The following is a 24,502-nucleotide window of genomic DNA, read 5'->3' as shown; positions in this document are numbered from 1 at the left end:
AAGGATTTTGCCAGGGGTTTTGCCAGGGGTTTTGCAAGGGCTGTCTCAAGGCTTTTGACAAGTCTTTTGACAAGGGAATTGCCAGGGATTTTACCAAGACATTTGCCAGGGCTTTTGACAGGGATTTAGCCAGGGTTTTTGCTAAGGCTGTTTCGCAGGGATTTTGCCAGGGATTTTGCCAAGGCTTTTGCCAGGGATTTTGCCACAGATATTGCCAGGGAATTTGCCAGAGTTTTTGCCAGGGATTTTGCCAGAACTTTTGCCAGGGATTTTATTAGGGATTTTGTCAGGGTTTTGCCAGGGCTATTTACAGGGATATTTTCAGGGCTTTTGCCATTAATTTTGCCAGGGATTATAGCAAGGCTTTTGCCATGGATTTCCCTGGGCCTTTGCCAAAGATTTTGAGAGGATTTTGCCAGGGATTTTGCCGGTACATTCACCATGGATTTTGAAATGGATTTTGCCAGGGCTTTTGCCATGGAATTTGCCAGGGATTTTGCCAGATATTTTCTCAAGGCTTTTGCCATGCGTTTTGCCAGGGCTTTTGCACGGATTTTTGCCCAGTATTTTGACAGGGCTTTTGCCACTTCTTTTGCTTGACTTTTGCCAGGTTTTTTTCCAGGGATTTTGCCTGGTGTTTTCCCAGGGCTTTTGACAGGGCTTTTGCCACGGATATTGCCAGGGATATTGACTGGCTTTCCCCAGAGATTTTGCCAAGGCTTTTGCCAGAGATTTTGCCAGGGCTTTTGCAAAGGCTTTTGCCAGGTTTTTTGCCACGGCCTTTGCCAATGTTTTTTCTAAATCTTTTGCCAGGGATTTTGCAAAGGCTTTTCCCAGGAATTTTCCTAAGGCTTCCGCTAGGGTTTTTGGTAGGGCTTCTGCCAAGCCTTTTACCAGGGATTTTGCCAGGGATATTTCCAGGGATTTTGCCAGGGATTTTAGCACGCCTTGTGGCAGGGATTTTGCCATGGATTTTGCCAGGGCTTTTGCAAAGGCTTTTGCCAAGGTTTTTCCCAGGGATTTTGCCAAGGAAGTTGCCAGGGCTTTTACAAAGGCATTTGCCAGGGCTTTTGACAGGGATTTTGCCAGGGACTTTGTCAGGGCTTTTGCCAGCGTTTTTACCTAGACTTTTGCCATGGATTTTGCCAAGGCTTTTGCCAGGGATTTTTCCAGGTATTTTGCCAATGATTTTGCCCCATATATTACCAGGCAACGTGACATGGGTTTTGCCACGGAAATTTTTTTCAGGGCTTTTGCCATGAATTTTCCCAGGGCTTTTTTTCCCAGGGCTTTTGCTGGCGTTTTTGCCAAGGCTTTTGCCAGGGATTTTGGCAGGGATTGTGGCAGCGTTTTTGTCACGGATTTTGCCAGCTTTTTTGCCAAGGATTTTGCCAGGGGTTTTACCAAGGCTTTTACCAAGGCTTTTGCCATGGAATTTGCCAGGCATTTTGCCAAGGCTTTTCTCAAGACTCTTGCCAGGGCTTTTGCCAAGGCTTTTGTCATGGATTTTGCCAGGGGTTTTGACTTGGATTTTGCCAAGGCTTTTTCTAGGGCTTTTCCCAAGGCTTCTGCCAGGGCTTTTTCCAAGGCTTTTGGCAGTGGTTTTCCCAAGACTTCTGCCAAAGCTTTTGCCATGGATTTTGCCAGGGACTTTGGCAGGGCTTTTACTAAGGCTTTTCTCAGGGATTTTGCCAAGGATTCTGCCAGGGATTTTGCAAGTCTTATTCCAAGGCTTTTTCCAGGGGTTTTTGCCACGGGTTTTGCCAAGTCGTTTAAAAGGGTTTTTGCCAGGGATTTTTATCGTGGATTTAGCCAAGGCTTTTGCCAGGAATTTTGCCAGGACTTTTCAACGGCTTTTGCCAAGACTTTTGCTAGGGGTTTTGACCAAGCCTTTGCCAGGGTTTTTGCAAATGTTTTTGCCAGGGCTTTTGCCAGGTCCTTTCCTAAAGCTTTTTCCAAGGCTTTTTCCAGGGTTTTTGCTAAGGATTTTCCCAGGGATTTTGCCTGATCTTTTCCCAAGGCTTTTGCCAAGTCTTTTACAGGGTCTTTGCCAAGGCCTTTTCGAAGGCTTCCCCCCACACACACACCCCCCACCCATGCTTTTTGAGAAGGATTTTTCAAGGGCTTTTCTCGTGGGTTTTGCCAGGGGCTTTGGCATAGCTTTTGCCAGGGCTTTTGCCACAGCTTTTCCCAAGGTTTCTGCCAGGGCTTTTGCCAAGGCTTTTGTCAAGGTTTTTTCTAGGGTTTCTGCAAGGGATTTTGCCAAGGCTTTTCACAGTCGTTTTGTCAGGGCTTTTCCCAGGGACTTTCCAAGGGCTTTTACCAAGGCTTTTGCCAGGGCTTTTACCAGGACTTTTGCCAAGGCTTCTTCTATAGATTTTGCCAAGGCTTTTGTCAGGGCTTTTTCCAGGCCTTTTCCTAAGTCTTTTGTGAGGAATTTTGCCAGGGATTTCACAGGGATTTTTCTGTGGATTTTGCCATGGCTTTTGCCAGGGAGTTTACCAAACCTTTTGCCAGGGCTTTTGACAGGGATTTAGCCTGGGTTTTTGTGAAGTATTTTTCCAGGGCTTTTGCCAGGGCTTTTTGCAGGGCTTTTAACAGTGTGTTGGCCAAGTCTTTTGTCATGGATTTTGCCACGGCTTTTAACCAGGCTTTTGCCAGGCATTTTCCTAAAGGCTTTTCCCACGGATTTTACCAAGGATTTTGCCAAGGAATTTTCCCAGCACTTTTGTAAAGGCTTTTGCCTAGCCTTTTGCCAGAGCTTTTGCCAGGCCTTTTCCTGGGATTTTCCAAGGGATTTTGCCATATATTTTACTAGGGACTTTGGCAGTGCTTTTGCACTTCTCCCAAGGCTTTTGCCAAGTCTTTTGTCAGGGGTTTTCCAAGGCTTTTTCTTAAGCTTTTCCCAGGGCTTTTGCCAGGTCTTTTGCCAAGGATTTTGCCAGGGGTTTTGCCAGGGGTTTTGCAAGGGCTGTCTCAAGGCTTTTGACAAGTCTTTTGACAAGGGAATTGCCAGGGATTTTACCAAGACATTTGCCAGGGCTTTTGACAGGGATTTAGCCAGGGTTTTTGCTAAGGCTGTTTCGCAGGGATTTTGCCAGGGATTTTGCCAAGGCTTTTGCCAGGGATTTTGCCACAGATATTGCCAGGGAATTTGCCAGAGTTTTTGCCAGGGATTTTGCCAGAACTTTTGCCAGGGATTTTATTAGGGATTTTGTCAGGGTTTTGCCAGGGCTATTTACAGGGATATTTTCAGGGCTTTTGCCATTAATTTTGCCAGGGATTATAGCAAGGCTTTTGCCATGGATTTCCCTGGGCCTTTGCCAAAGATTTTGAGAGGATTTTGCCAGGGATTTTGCCGGTACATTCACCATGGATTTTGAAATGGATTTTGCCAGGGCTTTTGCCATGGAATTTGCCAGGGATTTTGCCAGATATTTTCTCAAGGCTTTTGCCATGCGTTTTGCCAGGGCTTTTGCACGGATTTTTGCCCAGTATTTTGACAGGGCTTTTGCCACTTCTTTTGCTTGACTTTTGCCAGGTTTTTTTCCAGGGATTTTGCCTGGTGTTTTCCCAGGGCTTTTGACAGGGCTTTTGCCACGGATATTGCCAGGGATATTGACTGGCTTTCCCCAGAGATTTTGCCAAGGCTTTTGCCAGAGATTTTGCCAGGGCTTTTGCAAAGGCTTTTGCCAGGTTTTTTGCCACGGCCTTTGCCAATGTTTTTTCTAAATCTTTTGCCAGGGATTTTGCAAAGGCTTTTCCCAGGAATTTTCCTAAGGCTTCCGCTAGGGTTTTTGGTAGGGCTTCTGCCAAGCCTTTTACCAGGGATTTTGCCAGGGATATTTCCAGGGATTTTGCCAGGGATTTTAGCACGCCTTGTGGCAGGGATTTTGCCATGGATTTTGCCAGGGCTTTTGCAAAGGCTTTTGCCAAGGTTTTTCCCAGGGATTTTGCCAAGGAAGTTGCCAGGGCTTTTACAAAGGCATTTGCCAGGGCTTTTGACAGGGATTTTGCCAGGGACTTTGTCAGGGCTTTTGCCAGCGTTTTTACCTAGACTTTTGCCATGGATTTTGCCAAGGCTTTTGCCAGGGATTTTTCCAGGTATTTTGCCAATGATTTTGCCCCATATATTACCAGGCAACGTGACATGGGTTTTGCCACGGAAATTTTTTTCAGGGCTTTTGCCATGAATTTTCCCAGGGCTTTTTTTCCCAGGGCTTTTGCTGGCGTTTTTGCCAAGGCTTTTGCCAGGGATTTTGGCAGGGATTGTGGCAGCGTTTTTGTCACGGATTTTGCCAGCTTTTTTGCCAAGGATTTTGCCAGGGGTTTTACCAAGGCTTTTACCAAGGCTTTTGCCATGGAATTTGCCAGGCATTTTGCCAAGGCTTTTCTCAAGACTCTTGCCAGGGCTTTTGCCAAGGCTTTTGTCATGGATTTTGCCAGGGGTTTTGACTTGGATTTTGCCAAGGCTTTTTCTAGGGCTTTTCCCAAGGCTTCTGCCAGGGCTTTTTCCAAGGCTTTTGGCAGTGGTTTTCCCAAGACTTCTGCCAAAGCTTTTGCCATGGATTTTGCCAGGGACTTTGGCAGGGCTTTTACTAAGGCTTTTCTCAGGGATTTTGCCAAGGATTCTGCCAGGGATTTTGCAAGTCTTATTCCAAGGCTTTTTCCAGGGGTTTTGCCACGGGTTTTGCCAAGTCTTTTAAAAGGGTTTTTGCCAGGGATTTTTATCGTGGATTTAGCCAAGGCTTTTGCCAGGGATTTTGCCAGGACTTTTCAACGGCTTTTGCCAAGACTTTTGCTAGGGGTTTTGACCAAGCCTTTGCCAGGGTTTTTGCAAATGTTTTTGCCAGGGCTTTTGCCAGGTCCTTTCCTAAAGCTTTTTCCAAGGCTTTTTCCAGGGTTTTTGCTAAGGATTTTCCCAGGGATTTTGCCTGATCTTTTCCCAAGGCTTTTGCCAAGTCTTTTACAGGGTCTTTGCCAAGGCCTTTTCGAAGGCTTCCCCCCACACACACACCCCCCACCCATGCTTTTTGAGAAGGATTTTTCAAGGGCTTTTCTCGTGGGTTTTGCCAGGGGCTTTGGCATAGCTTTTGCCAGGGCTTTTGCCACAGCTTTTCCCAAGGTTTCTGCCAGGGCTTTTGCCAAGGCTTTTGTCAAGGTTTTTTCTAGGGTTTCTGCAAGGGATTTTGCCAAGGCTTTTCACAGTCGTTTTGTCAGGGCTTTTCCCAGGGACTTTCCAAGGGCTTTTACCAAGGCTTTTGCCAGGGCTTTTACCAGGACTTTTGCCAAGGCTTCTTCTATAGATTTTGCCAAGGCTTTTGTCAGGGCTTTTTCCAGGCCTTTTCCTAAGTCTTTTGTGAGGAATTTTGCCAGGGATTTCACAGGGATTTTTCTGTGGATTTTGCCATGGCTTTTGCCAGGGAGTTTACCAAACCTTTTGCCAGGGCTTTTGACAGGGATTTAGCCTGGGTTTTTGTGAAGTATTTTTCCAGGGCTTTTGCCAGGGCTTTTTGCAGGGCTTTTAACAGTGTGTTGGCCAAGTCTTTTGTCATGGATTTTGCCACGGCTTTTAACCAGGCTTTTGCCAGGCATTTTCCTAAAGGCTTTTCCCACGGATTTTACCAAGGATTTTGCCAAGGAATTTTCCCAGCACTTTTGTAAAGGCTTTTGCCTAGCCTTTTGCCAGAGCTTTTGCCAGGCCTTTTCCTGGGATTTTCCAAGGGATTTTGCCATATATTTTACTAGGGACTTTGGCAGTGCTTTTGCACTTCTCCCAAGGCTTTTGCCAAGTCTTTTGTCATGGGTTTTCCAAGGCTTTTTCTTAAGCTTTTCCCAGGGCTTTTGCCAGGTCTTTTGCCAAGGATTTTGCCAGGGGTTTTGCCAGGGGTTTTGCAAGGGCTGTCTCAAGGCTTTTGACAAGTCTTTTGACAAGGGAATTGCCAGGGATTTTACCAAGACATTTGCCAGGGCTTTTGACAGGGATTTAGCCAGGGTTTTTGCTAAGGCTGTTTCACAGGGATTTTGCCAGGGATTTTGCCAAGGCTTTTGCCAGGGATTTTGCCACAGATATTGCCAGGGAATTTGCCAGAGTTTTTGCCAGGGATTTTGCCAGAACTTTTGCCAGGGATTTTATTAGGGATTTTGTCAGGGTTTTGCCAGGGCTATTTACAGGGATATTTTCAGGGCTTTTGCCATTAATTTTGCCAGGGATTATAGCAAGGCTTTTGCCATGGATTTCCCTGGGCCTTTGCCAAAGATTTTGAGAGGATTTTCCCAGGGATTTTGCCGGTACATTCACCATGGATTTTGAAATGGATTTTGCCAGGGCTTTTGCCATGGAATTTGCCAGGGATTTTGCCAGATATTTTCTCAAGGCTTTTGCCATGCGTTTTGCCAGGGCTTTTGCACGGATTTTTGCCCAGTATTTTGACAGGGCTTTTGCCACTTCTTTTGCTTGACTTTTGCCAGGTTTTTTTCCAGGGATTTTGCCTGGTGTTTTCCCAGGGCTTTTGACAGGGCTTTTGCCACGGATATTGCCAGGGATATTGACTGGCTTTCCCCAGAGATTTTGCCAAGGCTTTTGCCAGAGATTTTGCCAGGGCTTTTGCAAAGGCTTTTGCCAGGTTTTTTGCCACGGCCTTTGCCAATGTTTTTTCTAAATCTTTTGCCAGGGATTTTGCAAAGGCTTTTCCCAGGAATTTTCCTAAGGCTTCCGCTAGGGGTTTTGGTAGGGCTTCTGCCAAGCCTTTTACCAGGGATTTTGCCAGGGATATTTCCAGGGATTTTGCCAGGGATTTTAGCACACCTTGTGGCAGGGATTTTGCCATGGATTTTGCCAGGGCTTTTGCAAAGGCTTTTGCCAAGGTTTTTCCCAGGGATTTTGCCAAGGAAGTTGCCAGGGCTTTTACAAAGGCATTTGCCAGGGCTTTTGACAGGGATTTTGCCAGGGACTTTGTCAGGGCTTTTGCCAGGGTTTTCACCTAGACTTTTGCCATGGATTTTGCCAAGGCTTTTGCCACGGATTTTGTCAGAGCTTTTGCTAAGGCATTTCCCAAGGCTTTTGCCAGGGGTTTTCCCAAGGCTTCTGCGAGGTATTTTACCAGGGTTTTTGCCAGGGATTTTGCCGTGGATTTTGCCAGATCTTTTACCAGGAATTTTGTAAGGGTTTTTCCTACAGATTTTCCAAGGGATTTTGCAATGGATTTTGCCAGGTACTTTGGCAGGGCTTTTACCATGGCTTTTGCTAAAGGCATTTCCCAGGGCCTTTGCCAAAGCTTTTGCCATGGATTTTGCCAGGGACTTTGGTAGGGCTTTTGCTAAGTATTTTGTCATTGCTTTTGCCAAGTCTTTTGCTAAGGCTTTTCCAAGTGATTTTGCTGCTTTTCTTCGCAGGGATTTTGCCAAGGCTTTTGCCAGTGATTTTGGCAGGTCTTTTGCCTGGTCTTTTCCTAAGACTTTTTTGACAGGCCTTTGGCCAAGGCTTTTGCCAAGACTCTTCCCGGGGATTTTGAAAAGGCTTTTGCCAGGCCTCCTGCCTGGGCCTTTCCAAAGGCTTCTTCCCAGGCTTCCTCCAGGTTTTTCGCCATGGCTTTTGCCAGGGCTTTTTTCAAGGCTTTTCCCTGGGTTTTTGCCAAGGATTTTGCCAGGGCTTTTGCCAGGATTTTTGCCATGACTTTTGCCAGAGATTTTGTCAGGGCCTTTGTCAAGCCTTATTCCTAGGATTTCCCATTGTTTTTGCCTGTGATTTTGTCAGGGCTTGTGCGAGGGATTGTCCAAGGCCTTTGAAAGGAATTTTGCTAGGGGTTTGACAGGGCTTTTGCCAAGGAAATTGCCAAGGCTTTTGCCAATACTTTATCGAGACCTTTGAACAAGGCTTTTGCCATGGATTTTGCCAATTGTTTTGCCAAGACTTTTGCCAAGTCATTTGTTATGGATTTTGCCAGGGCTTTTACCAAGTCTTTTCCCATAGATTTTTCCAGGGATTTTGCCAAGGCATTTGCCAAGGCTTTTGCCAGTGTTTTTCCGAAGACTTTTCCCAGTGTTTTTGCCAAGGCTTTTTCCAGGGCTTTCGCCAAGCCTTTGCTGCTGATTTTTCGAAGGCTTTTGGCAGTGCTATTGCCAAGGCTTTTACAAGAGCTTTTTCCAGGGCTTTTGCCAAGGCTTTTGCCAGGGCCTTTTCCAAGGCTTTCTCCAGGATTTGCACCAAGGATTTTGCTAGGGCTTTTGCCGTGGATTTTGCCAAGGCTTTATGATTATGTCAGGGCTTTTTACAGAAATTTTCAAAGTGATTTTGCCAAGGCTATTGCCATGGCTTTTGAAAGGGTTTTTTGCCAGGCCTTTTGCCAGGAGTTTTGCCAGAGCCTTTTCCAAGGCTTTTGCCAGGCCTTTTGCCAGGCCTTTTCCCAAGGCTTTTGCCAGGAGTTTTGCCAATGCCTTTGCCAGGGCTTTTGCCAAGGCTTTTGCCAGGGCTTTTGCCACTGATGTTGCCAAGGCTTTTCCCAGGCATTTTGCCAGCCATTTTCCCAGCCGTTTTGCCATGGATTTTGCCAGAGTTTTTGCTAAGGCGTTTGCCAAGGCATTTGCTAGTGATTTTCCAAAGGCTTTTCCCAGCATTTTTGCCAAGCCTTTTTATTGAGCTTTTGCCAAACCTTTTGCCCTTGATTTTTCCAAGGCTTTTGCCAGGGATTTTCCAAGGGAGTTTGCAATGGATTTTGCCGGGGACTTTGGCAGGCCTTTTTGCCACGGCTTTTGCCAAGGCTGTTGCCATGGCTTTTGAAAGGGGTTTTTTTTGCCAGGCCTTTTGCCAGGAGTTTTTCCAGAGCTTTTTCCAGGCCTTTTCCCAAGGCTTTTGTCAAGGTTTTTGCTATGGCTTTTGAAAGGGCATTTCCAAGGCTTTTGCCAGGAGTTTTGCCAGAGCCTTTTCCAAGGCTTTTGCCAGGCCTTTACCCAAGCATTTTGCCACGGCTTTTGCCAATGCCTTTGCCAGGGCTTTTGCCAACGCTTTTGCCACTGATTTTGCCATGGATTTTGCCGTGGATTTTGTCAGGGTTGTTGCCAGGGATTTTGCCGTGTCTTTTACCTTGGATTTTCCCAAGGATTTTGCTAAGGTGTTTGCCAAGGCTTTTCCCATGGATTTTCCAAAGGCTTTTCCCAGCATTCTTCCCAAGGCTTTTTCCAGAGCTATTGCCAAGGCTTTTGCCACTGATTTTTCCAAGGCTTTTGCCAGGGCTTTTGCCGAGGCTTTTTCCAGAGCCTTTTCCAGGGCTTTTGCCAAGGCTTTTGACAGGGCTTTTTCCCTAGATTTTGCCAAGGCTTTTGCCATGGATTTTCCAAGGGAGTCTGCAATGGATTTTGCCAGGGACTTTGGCAGGCCTTTTTGCCATGGCTTTTGAAAAGGCTTTTGCCATGGCTTTTGAAAGGGTTTTTTGTCAGGCCTTTTGCCAGGAGTTTTGCCAGACCTTTCTCCAGGCCTTTTCCCAAGGCTTTGTCCAGGGCTTTTGAAAGTGCTTTTCCACAGGCTTTTGCCAGGAGTTTTGCCAGAGCCTTTTCCAAGGCTTTTGCCAGGCCTTTTCCCAAGCCTTTTGCCATGGCTTTTGCCAATGCCGTTGTCAGGGCTTTTACCAAGGCTTTTGCCACTGATTTTTCCCTAGATTTTGCCACCGCTTTTGCCGAGGCTTTTTTGAAAGCTTTTTCCAGGGCTTTTGAAAAGGCTTTTGACACGGATTTTCCAAGGGAGTTAGCAATGGATTTTGCCAGGGACTTTGGCAGGCCTTTTTACCAGGGCTTTTCCCAAGGCTTTTTCCAGGGCTTTTGCCAAGGCTTTTGCCACTGACGTTGCCAAGGCTTTTCCCAGCCATTTTGCCAGGGCTTTTGCCATGGATTTTGCCAGGGTTTTTGCTAAGGCATTTGCCAAGGCGTTTGCTAGTGATTTTCCAAAGGCTTTTCCCAGCATTTTTGACAAGGTTTTTTATTGGGCTTTTGCCAAGCCTTTTGCCCTTGATTTTTCCACGGCTTTTGCCAGGGATTTTGACAGGGATATTTCCAGGGACTTTGACAGTGCTTTTGCCAAGGCTATTGCCACGAGTATTTCCAAGGCTGTTGCCAGGGATTTAACAATGATTTCGGCAGTGACTGTGCCAAGCCTTTTCCCAAGGTTTTACCAATGCTTTTGGCAGTGATTGTGCCAAGCCTTTTCCACGGATTTTGCCAAGGCTTTTCCCAGGCCTTCTCCCAGGGCCTTTCCCAAGCCTTTTTTCAAGGATTTTCCAGGGTTTTAGACACTGATTTTGCCAAAGATTTTGCTGCAGTTGTTGCCAGGGATTTTGCCAAGTCTTTTGCCGTAGATTATTCCAGGGATTTTGCAAAGGCTTTCACCAGCAAAATTCCCAAGGATTTTCCCAGCTTTTTTGACAAGGATTTTTCCAGGGATCTACCCAAGGCTTTTAGCAGGGATTTTGCAAAGGCTTTTGCCATGCATTTATCCAGGCATTTTGCCAAGGTGTTTGCCAACGCTTCTACCAGGGACTTTGACAAGGTTTTCCCAGCGATTTTCCCACGGCTTTTACCAGCGTTTTGGAAAAAGCTTTTTCCAGGGCTTTTCCAAAGGTTTTTGCAGCTGATTTTACCAAGACTTTTGGCAGGGCTTTTCCCAAGACATTTGCCAGGGATTTTGCCAGGCATTTTGCCAAGTGTTTTGCCATCTTTTGCCACCACTCCGTGACTCGTGCCAACCACAGCCAGCTTGGCCTGCCCTTCCCTCTGAATGCTCCTCTTAGAACAGAGGACGCCATTCCTTACGTCAAGGTCTGGCATGGCACGTGTTTCCACTGCTCAACGCCTATTGGGTTGCAACCAACAGCGGAGCTAAAGGTTCTTCTCGGTGGCAAACACCGAGGCCAACCCAGTCTTGCCCTTGACTATGCTAAGGGCGTTTTGGCCAGCCTCACTCATACACTCAGAGAATGCTTCGGCCGGGAAGGACCCCAAAATCATTCAGTTCCAACCCCCTTCTCATGGATAGAACACCCCACACCAAGCCATGCCGCTCAAGGCTCTGCACAACCCGCTCTCCAAACACCGCCACGGATGCATCATTTACAACTTCCTTCGGCAACCTCATCGGCAATGCTGACTTTCACTTGCCCTCTTCTAGTAACACTGCCATTAACAAGTCACTCCCATAACAAAGCACACACATATTTGCATTACTAAAATAACTACTACAGGGTGCAGCACCGCCTTGTGGACACCGCGGCAAGTGGGGAAGAAAGCCAAAACTGCTCACCACTGCTGTTAGCTAGTGTGTCTCCGCACACAGGAATTTCCCAGGACTTTTCAATAGGCTTTTGACAGTTATTTTGGCTGCGCTTTTGCCAGAGCTTTGCCCAAGCCTTTTCCTACCGAATTTCCCATGGATTTTGCCAGCGTTGTTGCCATGCATTTTGCCACGCATTTTGCCAGGAGCTTTGCCACAGTTGTTGCCAGGCATTCTGCCAGGCATTTTGCCAAGTGTTTTGCCATCTTTTGCCACCACTCCGTGACTCGTGCCAACCACAGCCAGCTTGGCCTGCCCTCCCCTCTGAATGCTCCTCTTAGAACAGAGGACGCCATTCTTTACGTCAAGGTCTGGCATGGCATGTGTTTCCACTGCTCAACGCCTATTGGGTTGCAACCAACAGCGGAGCTAAAGGTTCTCCTCAGTGGCAAACACAGAGGCCAACCCAGTCTTGCCCTTGACTATGCTAAGGGCGTTTTGGCCAGCCTCACTCATACACTCAGAGAATGCTTTGGGCTGCGAAGGACCTCAAAATCATTCAGTTCCAACCCCCTTCTCATGGATAGAACACCCCACACCAAGCCATGCCGCTCAAGGCTCCGCACAACCCGCTCTCCAAACACCGCCACGGATGCATCATTTACAATTTCCTTTGGCAACCTCATCGGCAATGCTGACTTTCACTTGCCCTCTTCTAGTAACACTGCCATTAACAAGTCACTCCCATAACGGAACAAACACATATTTGCATTACTAAAATAATTTCTACAGGGTGCAGCAGCGCATTCTGGATACCGCGGGCAGTGGGGAAGAAAGCCAAAACTGCTCACCACTGCTGTTAGCTAGTGTGTCTCCGCACACAGGAATTTCCCAGGACTTTTCAATAGGCTTTTGCCACTTCTTTTGGCAGGGCTTTTGCCAGAGCTTTTCCCAAGCATGTTCCTACTGAATTTCCCATGGATTTTGCCAGCGTTGTTGCCACGCATTTTCCCAGGCATTTTGACAAATACTTTCCACGGTTGTTGCCACGCATTTTGCCAGGCATTTTGCCATGTGTTTTGCCATCTTTTGCCACCACTCCGTGACTCGTGCCAACCACAGCCAGCTTGGCCTGCCCTTCCTTCTGAATGCTCCTCTTAGAACAGAGGACGCCATTCCTTACGTCAAGGTCTGGCATGGCATGTGTTTCCACTGCTCAACGCCTATTGGGTTGCAACCAACAGCGGAGCTAACGGTTCTTCTCAGTGGCAAACACAGAGGCCAATCCAGTCTTGCCCTTGACTATGCTAAGGGCGTTTTGGCCAGCCTCACTCACACACTCAGAGAATGCTTTGGGCGGCGAAGGACCCCAAAATCATTCAGTTCCAACCCCCTTCTCATGGATAGAACACCCCACACCAAGCCATGCCGCTCAAGGCTCCGCACAACCTGCTCTCCAAACACCGCCACGGATGCATCATTTACAATTTCCTTTGGCAACCTCATCGGCAATGCTGACTTTCACTTGCCCTCTTCTAGTAACACTGCCATTAACAAGTCACTCCCATAACGAAACAAACAAATATTTGCATTACTAAAATAATTACTACAGGGTGCAGCAGCGCATTCTGGATACCGCGGGCAGAGGGGAAGAAAGCCAAAACTGCTCACCACTGCTGTTAGCTAGTGTGTCTCCGCACACAGGAATTTCCCAGGACTTTTCAATAGGCTTTTGCCACTTCTTTTGGCAGGGCTTTTGCCACAGCTCTCCCAAGCCTTTTCCTACTGAATTTCCCATGGATTTTGCCAGCGTTGTTGCCACGCATTTTGCCAGGCATTTTGCCAGGCATTTTGCCAGGAGCTTTGCCACGGTTGTTGCCAGGCATTCTGCCAGGCATTTTGCCAAGTGTTTTGCCATCTTTTGCCACCACTCCGTGACTCGTGCCAACCACAGCCAGCTTGGCCTGCCCTTCCCTCTGAATGCTCCTCTTAGAACAGAGGACGCCATTCCTTACGTCAAGGTCTGGCATGGCATGTGTTTCCACTGCTCAACGCCTATTGGGTTGCAACCAACAGCGGAGCTAAAGGTTCTTCTCGGTGGCAAACACAGAGGCCAACCCAGTCTTGCCCTTGACTATGCTAAGGGCGTTTTGGCCAGCCTCACTCACACACTCAGAGAATGCTTCGGCCGGGAAGGACCCCAAAATCATTCAGTTCCAACCCCCTTCTCATGGATAGAACACCCCACACCAAGCCATGCCGCTCAAGGCTCTGCACAACCCGCTCTCCAAACACCGCCACGGATGCATCATTTACAACTTCCTTTGGCAACCTCATCGGCAATGCTGACTTTCACTTGCCCTCTTCTAGTAACACTGCCATTAACAACTCACTCCCATAACAAAGCACACACATACTTGCATTACTAAAATAATTACTACAGGGTGCAGCAGTGCATTCTGGATACCGCGGACAGTGGGGAAGAAAGCCAAAACTGCTCACCACTGCTGTTAGCTAGTGTGTCTCCGCACACAGGAATTTCCCAGGACTTTTCAATAGGCTTTTGCCACTTCTTTTGGCCGCGCTTTTGCCAGAGCTTTTCCAAAGCCTTTTCCTACTGAATTTCCCATGGATATTGCCAGCGTCGCTGCCAGGCATTCTGCCAGGCATTTTGCCAAGTGTTTTGCCATCTTTTGCCACCACTCCGTGACTCGTGCCAACCACAGCCAGCTTGGCCTGCCCTTCCCTCTGAATGCTCCTCTTAGAACAGAGGACGCCATTCCTTACGTCAAGGTCTGGCATGGCATGTGTTTCCACTGCTCAACGCCTATTGGGTTGCAACCAACAGCGGAGCTAAAGGTTCTTCTCAGTGGCAAACACAGAGGCCAACCCAGTCTTGCCCTTGACTATGCTAAGGGCGTTTTGGCCAGCCTCACTCATACACTGAGAGAATGCTTTGGGCTGCGAAGGACCCCAAAATCATTCAGTTCCAACCCCCTTCTCATGGATAGAACACCCCACACCAAACCATGCCGCTCAAGGCTCCGCACAACCCGCTCTCCAAACACCGCCACGGATGCATCATTTACAACTTCCTTTGGCAACCTCATCGGCAATGCTGACTTTCACTTGCCCTCTTCTAGTAACACTGCCATTAACAACTCACTCCCATAACAAAGCACACACATACTTGCATTACTAAAATAATTACTACAGGGTGCAGCACCGACTTGTGGACACCACGGCAAGTGGGGAAGAAAGCCAAAACTGCTCACCACTGCTGTTAGCTAGTGTGTCTCCGCACACAGGAATTTCCCAGGACTTTTCAATAGGCTTTTGCCACTTCTTTTGGCCGCGCTTTTGCCAGAGCTTTTCCAAAGCCTTTTCCTACTGAATTTCCCATGGATTTTGCCAGCGTTGTTGCCATGCATTTTGCCACGCATTTTGCCAGGGGCTTTGCCACCATTGTTGCCAGGTATTCTGCCAGGCATTTTGCCAAGTGTTTTGCCATCTTTTGCCACCACTCCGTGACTCGTGCCAACCACAGCCAGCTTGGCCTGCCCTTCCCTCTGAATGCTCCTCTTAGAACAGAGGACGCCATTCCTTACGTCAAGGTCTGGCATGGCATGTGTTTCCACTGCTCAACGCCTATTGGGTTGCAACCAACAGCGGAGCTAAAGGTTCTTCTCAGTGGCAAACACAGAGGCCAACCCAGTCTTGCCCTTGACTATGCTAAGGGCGTTTTGGCCAGCCTCACTCATACACTCAGAGAATGCTTCGGCCGGGAAGGACCCCAAAATCATTCAGTTCCAACCCCCTTCTCATGGATAGAACACCCCACACCAAACCATGCCGCTCAAGGCTCTGCACAACCCACTCTCCAAACACCGCCACGGATGCATCATTTACAACTTCCTTTGGCAACCTCATCGGCAATGCTGACTTTCACTTGCCCTCTTCTAGTAACACTGCCATTAACAACTCACTCCCATAACAAAGCACACACATACTTGCATTACTAAAATAATTACTACAGGGTGCAGCACCGCCTTGTGGACACCGCGGCAAGTGGGGAAGAAAGCCAAAACTGCTCACCACTGCTGTTAGCTAGTGTGTCTCCGCACACAGGAATTTCCCAGGACTTTTCAATAGGCTTTTGCCACTTCTTTTGGCCGCGCTTTTGCCAGAGCTTTTCCAAAGCCTTTTCCTACTGAATTTCCCATGGATTTTGCCAGCGTTGTTGCCAGGCATTCTGCCAGGCATTTTGCCAAGTGTTTTGCCATCTTTTGCCACCACTCCGTGACTCGTGCCAACCACAGCCAGCTTGGCCTGCCCTTCCCTCTGAATGCTCCTCTTAGAACAGAGGACGCCATTCCTTACGTCAAGGTCTGGCACGGCATGTGTTTCCACTGCTCAACGCCTATTGGGTTGCAACCAACAGCGGAGCTAAAGGTTCTTCTCAGTGGCAAACACAGAGGCCAACCCAGTCTTGCCCTTGACTATGCTAAGGGCGTTTTGGCCAGCCTCACTCATACACTCAGAGAATGCTTTGGGCTGCGAAGGACCCCAAAATCATTCAGTTCCAACCCCCTTCTCATGCATAGAACACCCCACACCAAACCATGCCGCTCAAGGCTCCGCACAACCCGCTCTCCGAACACCGCCATGGATGGATCACTTACAAATTCCTTTGGCAACCTCATCGACAATGCTGACTTTCACTTGCCCTCTTCTAGTAACACTTCCATTAACAAGTCACTCCCATAACAAAGCACACACAGGGCTTTTGCCAAGGCTTTTGCCACAGCTTTCACCAGGGATTTTGCTAGGGTTTTTTCTAGGGCGTTTTCCAAGCCTTTTGCCAGCGTTTTTGCCAAGGCTTTTCCCAGGGCTTTTCCCAGAGTATTTTCAAAGGCTTTTGCATGCATTTTGCCAGGGCTTTTTCCAAGGCTTTTGCCACCGCTTTTCCCAAGGCTTTTCCCAGGCATGTGGCCAGGGATTTTCCCTGCGCTTTTGCCAGGCCTTTTACCAAGGCTTTTGCCGTGGATCTTGACAGGGATTTAGCCAGAGCTTTTGCTCAGGCTTTATCCAGGCCTTTTACCAAGGGTTTTGCCATGGATTTCGCCAAGGCTTTTTCCATGGCTTTTTCCGCTGCTCTTTCCACAGTTTTTTCCCAGGATTTTGTCAGGGCTTTTGCCAGGGATTTTCCAAGGCCTTTGCAAGGAATTTTGCTATGCATTTGCCAGGGCTTTTGCCAATGAATTTGCCTGGGCTTTTGCCAACACTTTATCCAGACCTTTGAAGAAGGCTTTTGCCGTGGATTTCGCCAAGGATTTTTTCAGTGATTATGGCAGGTCTTTTCCCAGGGGTTTTCGAAGGGATTTTGCCAAGCCTTTTGCCAGGAATTTTGCTAAGCATTTTCACAGGGCTTTTGCCAAGTCATTTGTTACGGATTTTTCCAGGGCTTTTCCCAAGGCTTTTTCCACTGATGTTGCCAGGGCTTTTGCCAGCCATTTACTCAAGGCTTTTCCCAGGGATTTTGCCAAGGCTTTTGACAGGGATTTTGCCAGGGATTTTAGTAGGGATTTTGCCAAGACATACCTCATGGATTTTGCCAGGGCTTTTACCAAAACTTTTGCAAGGGCTTTTGACAGTGATGTAGTCAGGGCTTGGACAGAGGTTTTGCCAAGGCTTTTCCCAAGGATCTTGCCAGGGCTTTTACCAAGTCTTTTTCCAGAGCATTTGACAAGGATTTAGCCAGTCATTTCTATGGCTGGCTAGAAATTTTAGCCAGCCATAGAAAATTTTACCAGGGGGTTGTCGTGGATTTTGACACTGTTTTTCACAGTGATTTTGTCATGGCTTTTTCCAGGGGTTTTCCAAGGGATTTTGCCAAGGATTTGCCATGGATTTTGCTAGGGATTTTCCAAGCCTTTTTCCAAGGCTTTTTACAGGGTTCTTGTCATGGATTTTACCAGGGCTTTTGCCAAGGCTTTTGCCATGGATTTTGCCAGGGCTTTTGCCATTGATTTTGCCAAGGCTTTTCCCAAGGACGTTGCCAGGGATTTTGCCATGCATTTTTTAAAGTCTTTTGACACTGATTTTGCCAAGGCTTTTCCCAGGGCTTTTGCCAAGGCTTTTGCCACTGGTTTTTCCTAGGATTTTCCAGAGATTTTGCTTAGGGTTTTCACAGGGCTTTTGCTAGAGCTTTTCATAAGGATTTTGGTAGGGCTTTTACCAAGGTTTTTGACAGGGATTTTGTCAAGTCTTTCTCCAGACCTTTCAACAGTGCTTTTACCAACGCTTTTTCCAATGCTTTTGCCATGGATTTTTCAAGTGATAGTGGTAGGGCTTTTGCCAGGGATCTTGTCCAGGATTTTGTCAAGGCTTTTGCCAGGGGTTTTGCCAGTCATCTTGGCAAGATGTATGCAAAGGCTTTAGTCAAGGCTTTTGACACGGATTTTTGCCAAGTCTTTCCTCAAGTCTTTTGTTAGGGCTTTTCTCAAGGCTTTTGCCGGACTTTTGCCAGTGATTTTGGCAGCGCTTTTGCTAAGACTTTTTTCTTGCATTTGTTCAAGGCTTTTTCCCAGGCTTTTGCCAAGCTTTTTCCAAGGCATTTTCCAGGGCTTTTGCCAAGGCTTCTTCCCTGGCTTTAACCAAGGCTTTTCCCAGGGATTTTGCCAAGTCTTTTCCCAGGGATTTTCAAATGGATTTTGCCAGGGCTTTTGCCAGGGATTTTCCTGGGGTTTTGCTCTGTTACCCCAAAGCCCAGGGATATGCACCCTAGTGCCTTGGATGCTTTTTTTGTCCTAAACCGTGCAAAAGCACCAACACCCCTTACAACCAATGCCATATGTTAGTTTTACCCTTGGGCAGTGCATCTTACTGCAAGGATTCTTTCAAACAAACCTCAGCTTCTGCGGATCCTTCTCCTCCTGATTAACAGGCAGCTTCCACAGCAAGTGGGTGATGATTTCACTCCGATTTCGGAAGACCAGGGATCTGTCATTTGACAGTGTGACGTAAGTCTTCTCAAGGGTCAAGGACTTCTTGTCTAGCCCAATGTTAACATCTACCTCTGCTCCGTAAAGGCTTGTGTGAACATCTTCACCTGGAACAAAGCAAAGGCAACTCTTTGCTCATCTCACTTGCTGATGGAAGCACATGGAACAGAGCAAACCATGGCTAACAGAAAAAAGAGCTACAGCTTTCAGCTGTATTAGCAGTTCCACAGATCAGGACATTTATCACATCCTGACACCTGCGTGAGGTACAGCACAACCAGTTTGAGGACATCTCTGCTTTCCACCTCACACCGAGACGAAGAAGAGAGAGCCCCTGGCTGTCTACATCAACTGATTAATGACTGGAGCCTTGCTGGAGTACCTGCCACCATTTCACCCTCCAGAACAGACCTCCACCAAAGGCTCTCTCATTTCCAGGGTTTTCAAAGCTTCATGCTTCCCAAACAACTCCTGCAAGTCAGCAGAGCTCAGACTTCAGTACCAAGCCCACTCTTCTTCTTGCAGGCGAGTGTTTCCCAGGCAAGATGCAAACAGGAAAAAGCACACATGCTCTCTAGAAATGGCATTTCTTCAGAGCGCTGCTTAAAGCCTCATACCCAGCCCTAACTGACAAGTGCAGCAGCCAGCCATATCCTGGAGAGCATCCCTCTGCAAAAGCAGAGCCCTCTCGTCACCACACTGCTGACAGCAAGGCAGCCCACGAATGGACCTGCCTTTAAAAGGCTACCATGCAACAACACGAGGAGAGAGCTGATGTGTGCGCTGGGTGGCCTCCTGAACTCCTAAGCCAGACACAACACAGCAGAATTGCATCCGTTCTGGTAAAAAGAGAGACTCCTCTTTTGGAGACGGGGGTTGGGGAATGAAGGAACATTAGCCCTTAAAACAGTAGATCTCTACAGTCATTCGGTCATCTCCACACGTGGAGAATTCAGCCTTCGTGCCTGTGTATTTCTCAATTATATACCAATTTCTCTGCTCCTAAGAGAGTCTGGAGTGATAAGGATTCCTGCCAATGGAACTGCCTCCTCCCTGCCCAGGGGCCAGACACTACCTGAGGACGGGTACTTCACGCTCCTCTGGGAGGATTCACTCTGTGGAGTGCCCAGTCCTGCTTCCTGACCCTCCACGAGCTCCCTCCTGGCAGCTCTGGATAGCCTGGAGGGACAGGAGCCCTTAAATACACCTTGGCTTACAATCGCCCCAGGGGAACCTGGGATGCAACTGCCACTGACCTCACAATGGCCCCAGGAGAACCTGGGATGCAACTGCCACTGACCTTACAATGGCCCCAAGGGAACCTGGGAAGTAAGGGGGACAAGACTTGGAACTGGGCTGTCAGCATCTCACTGCAACCACCACAGTCTTCACAGGCAGGGCACGAGGATTTCAGCAGCACCTCAAGGAAAGAGAGAGGTCGGAGCCTGACATTAGCTAAAGGCTGCTCGTTTCTGTGCTGCTGATCTCCTCCTGCTCTAACATGGGCAGACACGGCCCTGCTCGGGGCTGTGAGAAGAGTCTCCAAACAGCAGCACCAACCCAGTACACAGAAGGGGTTTGCCACCTTAACCACTTCCACACAAAGGTCACAGATGCATGTTCAAGCATTTGTGGCTCTGGGATTTCTTCAGCTCCAGGCTGGAACGGAGGCTGCTGCCTGCCTTCAACTCTCTCAGTATCATGATTGACCAACTTGTCTCTGGTGGGTTACAATGCCACTGAAGTGCCTTGCTAAAGCTACAGCCTTGCAAATCCCTGCAGCCCATCTAGTTTGTAAACATCTCCCTCTGCAGTGAAGAATTGCCAGCAGGATTATGAAGCGCACCTTAGAGCAGCAGCTGTTAATGCTCCATGAGCTTCAGATCAGGTGATTCACACACTGTAGATGAGGGAATAATTTCTTTGTCTAAGGAGTAAAGATTGGTAAGGAGTGAAGGTCCAGAGAGGACCCCAATCGCACCAACGCAAAGGAGCAGGCAAATAACTGGTGCCACAGCTCTGACATGGCCTTCGGGGGTGTCCCCTGTTGTCCCACCTGGTGAATACCCATCCGATGAGCTTGTTCCCGTTAACCCCGCACACACACACGCGCACACACCCCCCAGCCAACTTACAGGAGCATCTCAGCTGCCACAGAGCTTCACACATTTTCAGCACAGCATTTGCTATAAACAAAAGCTTCTCATGAGACTCTTGGTCACAGGCAAACCAAATCATCATGTCTTCCTGGCGGAAAATATGGAGCCCTCAGCTTGAAAACCAACACTCTTTATTTCGGAGTTTACAACCCAGTCAGGGAAGATCTGAGCCCTGAAAACTAACTGGCTCTCCAGCCAGCTAGTCAGCCTGTGGAAACTCACTCCAAAACATCTTCCACATGGTGCTCAGCCACAAATCGAAGTAGAAACTGGACACCTCACACAAAGACACCTCAGATGTGACACCCTTGCGTGCTGAAGGCACCAAGACACAAGTGCTATAAGAAAAGGAAACTGGATGGCGCTTGATGCTTCCCGTCTCAAAGGTAAACCTTGGAGACAGATGTCAAGGTGAGAACCATGAAGTGTCTCAGGCTTGCAAGCCCCTCAGCACCCAATGCCAAACCTGATGCTGCTATCTCAGCCTGCTCTCAAACTCCACAACCCTGCTCCCATACTCAGCTCTGTTCCCCCTACTGAACTCTTGTATTTTTCCAGCCCAAGCCTTCCTGCCCTCCCAGGCAGATAGAGGGACCAAAGCCAGCCATTCCTTAGTCCTGCTTCTCAGCCCAGACAAGGTCACTTCCACATCTCCTAGAGATGCTGCGTGCAGAAACCAAGTGAGAATCCCATGACTTCAAGTCCATCTCATTAACATTGGCAGCCTTTTGACCTGATTTTATACTGAGAGGCACAGGTTGTTCTAGACTGGGGTAGTGCAGGGGCACTCTGTGAAATCCTCACACAAGTGCCTTCTGCCTCTCTGCACCCCAACCACCACACCCTGCCACTGGGTAGGTCCCTTCGCTTGCCTGCTGCTATGTCAAATTCTAATACACTTTCCCCGTGAGGGCTTAGAGCCACTTCTGCAGCCGCCATCCTCTTCTCCCCTGGCAGACGAGTTGAGTTCGAGCTTAGGAAAATGTTTCTGCTACACCAGTTACCTCCACTGTATTTACAGTTTTCCTTGGCAGCTTAATTCTGCACTTCTCCACTTGCTGCTTATTCAAAACACTAATTTGTGCCCCCGGACCAATTAAAAATCCCAGACTTACTCACTCTGGCTCCCAGGGGATATGTCTATAGGGCTCCTCATCATGACGGTTAAAAGCACCATCGCTGGGGGTGGTGGTTTTCGCTTGCCTGTCTCTCGCGGCTCCTAACCATTCCTCCCAGCAATGCCCAAGGTTTTGGGATGCGATCGGTGGGCTGTCTGAGCAGCCCCACTCAGGGCACCTCTCGCAGTAACGCTTTTCATCAAGGGTCCGTCCTTCCTGAACCCGAACTCTGCCCCAGTCCGTCTCGGGACAGTTCGAGATCCCAGGGGGGCGCCAGGCCGGGCCGCGGTTTGTGAATGACCGGCCGGACCCTCCTGCGCCCGCCCGTGCCACCCTCTGGATAGGCCCAGCCCAGCCCAGCCCGCGCCATGCCCGGCGGCAGCTCTCTGGTGTCACATCTCCGCCCAAGCCCAAATGTGCACCAGGGGTTTAGGAGGGGCCGATCCTGCCCCATGGCTGCATGAATTCTCTCCACTAGATTGTGAACAAATATTTCCAGGGCGTCTGGTAATCCTCCAAGGAGGGGTCTGAGGTGACTGGGACCTACTGGAGCAACCGTCAGTACTGTGTGCAGCCCTCTCTCGTGCACTCCTTGGGTGCCAGCAGCCGTTTGTGCTCCACTCGGTAGCTCCAACAGCCCTTTCAGCTGAGCAGTGACCCGGCTCTCCTCCCTCCTGGGCTCTACTCTCCAGCCCAGGAAGCCACTCAGGAAGTTATCGACTGATTGCCCATCAGACCATTGCTCAGAAACACTTCCAGACCCCCAAACCTGCCCGCTTCTTCATCACTGAACTCCTCCTGTCAGAGATTCTCCACAAATGCTCCGTTGCCGTTTTGCCCGGTTTACACGAAAACTCCCTTTGCAATTTCCTGAGCGGAGATCCCGAGCAGAAGCCCCGCGGACCACGGGTCGGGGGTTCCCGCCTTGCAGACCCGTCTGCTTTTGGCTTTAATGAGAGGTCGCACGTTCCTTTCCTCCAGTTCCCCCACCTCTTCACAACTGCTCTCGTCAGAATCTCCCCAGATATTCCCGCCCCGATCCTCTGGGCCTGTGTCCACAACCAACTTCCAAATTTGGACAACACTGGTTTCTTTTGTTTCCTCGTGCCACCCTAATTTCAATTCTTTCCTCCAATAAAGGCATTTGCTCTGTTTCTGTTTTCAAGTCCTCTTTTAAACAGTCCATGTCTCCCAATCGCTCCTTGCAAAACACTCATGTGCCTGGACCAAGCACTTGCCCAAGATGGTGCACACGCTCTTTACCACATCCACCATCTCCACAGCACTGATTCTGTCTGGGACTGCACCGTCACCCGCCGTACCCCTGCGGGAGAAGAGGCACATCCCTGCCTCCACAACAACTCCTCTGTAGGCTATGTCAATTTAAATGGCAGCCAAAAAACTGAGGATAAAGGAGATCTATTGTTCAAACTCAAGGAAAGTGCCACCAACATCAACCACAGCTTCTGCGTGTCATAGGGATTCCTCACTACGCTGACGATTCTTCAACTGGATGACCAATGGTCCAGAATGCACACTCACTCACCTGAACAGGGAGGGCTCTCCATCTCCAGGAGTTACCTTGGACAGCATCCCGAGCCAAGGGGAGAGTCCCTGCCTGCAGGCCCGCTGCTCCGAGGAGGAGGACCGAATCTAAACGGCTCCCCAGAGGGGCTCCATTATACCCAGGTCGAAACTAATCTGCGCTCACATCTGGTCATGTAGACCACGTGCTCGGTGCTCAGGACCTGACTTCCTCACCCTGTACCTGCTGACCACCACCATGCGGGTGGGACAGGAGCTGCGCAAGGGAGGAGGTCTCCCGGGCTCTCTTCCGTGGATGGACGCTTTTGCTGGGACTTTTGTCAGGACTTTTTCAAGGCTGTTGCCAGGGATTTTCACAGGGATTTTGTCAGGTACTTTCCTGGGGATTTTGCCAGGGCTTTTGACAGGGATTTTGCCAGGGATTTTGTCAAGGTTTTTAGCAGGGATTTTCTCAGGGATTTTGCCAGGGCTTTTGACAGGATTTTTGCCAGGACTTGTGCCAGCGCTTTTGCCAGGGATTTTGTCACGGCTCTTGCTGGGCCTTTTGCCAAGAATTTTGGCAGAAAATTTAGCAGGGATTTTGCCATGGATTTTGACAGGCTTTTCTCAAGGCTTTTGCCAGGGATTTTCCCAGGGCTTTCGTCAAGGTTTTTGCCATGGATTGTGCCAGGGCTTTTACCTGGCTTTTTGCCACAGATTTTGCCAGGGCTTTTCCTGGGGCTTTTGCCAGGGATTTTGTCAGAGCCTTTGCCAGCGATTCTATCAGGGATTTTGCAAGGGCTTTTGCCAAGAATTTTGCCAGGGATTTTACCAAGACTTTGGCCAGGGATTTTGCCAAGGCTTTTGCAAGAGATATCGCCAGGGATTTTCACAGGGGTTCTGCCAGGGATTTTGCCAAGGCTTTTCCAGCAATTTTGCAAGAAATTTTTCCAAGGAATGGCCGGGCCTTTTCCAGAGATTTTAATAGGGATTTTGACATGGATTTTGCCAAGGCTTTTGCCACGGATTTTGCCAGGGCTTATACCAAGGCTTTTGACATGGCTTTGACCATGAATTTTGTGAGGGCTTTTGCCAGGGCTTTTGTCAATGCTTTTGCCAGGGATTTTGCTAGGGATTTTGTCAAGACTTTTGCCAGGGATTTAATCAGGGATTATGGCAAGGTTTTTGCCATGGATTTTGCCAGGGCTTTCGCAAGGACTTTGCAAGGGCTTTTGCCACGGATTTTGCCAGCGCTTTTAGCAGGACTTTTACCAGGATTTTTACCAGGGATTTTGCCAGGGCTATTCTCAGGGCTTATGCCACAAATTTTGGTACGGCTTTTCCCAGAGCTTTTGCCAAGGCTTTTGCCAGGGATTTTGCCAAGGCTTTTTCCATTAATTTTTCGTAGGATTTTGACAGGGCTTTTGCAGTGCCATGCCC

The 24,502-nt window shown here is 48.6% G+C and overlaps 2 long non-coding RNA genes across 2 annotated transcripts; both read right to left on the bottom strand.

The window, feature by feature from the left end:
- Window positions 1-4,922: 4,922 nt before the first annotated feature.
- On the bottom strand, window positions 4,923-6,867 carry LOC115605945. Its single transcript, XR_003990763.1, has 3 exons — window positions 6,809-6,867; window positions 6,018-6,045; window positions 4,923-4,934 (listed from the first exon to the last, which is right to left on the bottom strand). It is a non-coding gene; the product is annotated as an uncharacterized LOC115605945 (long non-coding RNA).
- Window positions 6,868-17,926: 11,059 nt separating this feature from the next.
- Window positions 17,927-24,183, bottom strand: LOC115605039. Its single transcript, XR_003990486.1, has 3 exons — window positions 24,132-24,183; window positions 20,752-20,758; window positions 17,927-17,979 (listed from the first exon to the last, which is right to left on the bottom strand). It is a non-coding gene; the product is annotated as an uncharacterized LOC115605039 (long non-coding RNA).
- Window positions 24,184-24,502: the final 319 nt, after the last annotated feature.

Source organism: Strigops habroptila, chromosome 3 (assembly GCF_004027225.2).
Source record: "Strigops habroptila isolate Jane chromosome 3, bStrHab1.2.pri, whole genome shotgun sequence".
NCBI classification, from domain to species: Eukaryota; Metazoa; Chordata; class Aves; order Psittaciformes; family Psittacidae; genus Strigops; species Strigops habroptila.
The sequence above is the reverse complement of the archived record's forward strand: the minus strand, read 5'-3'. Positions and strand labels throughout refer to the sequence as shown.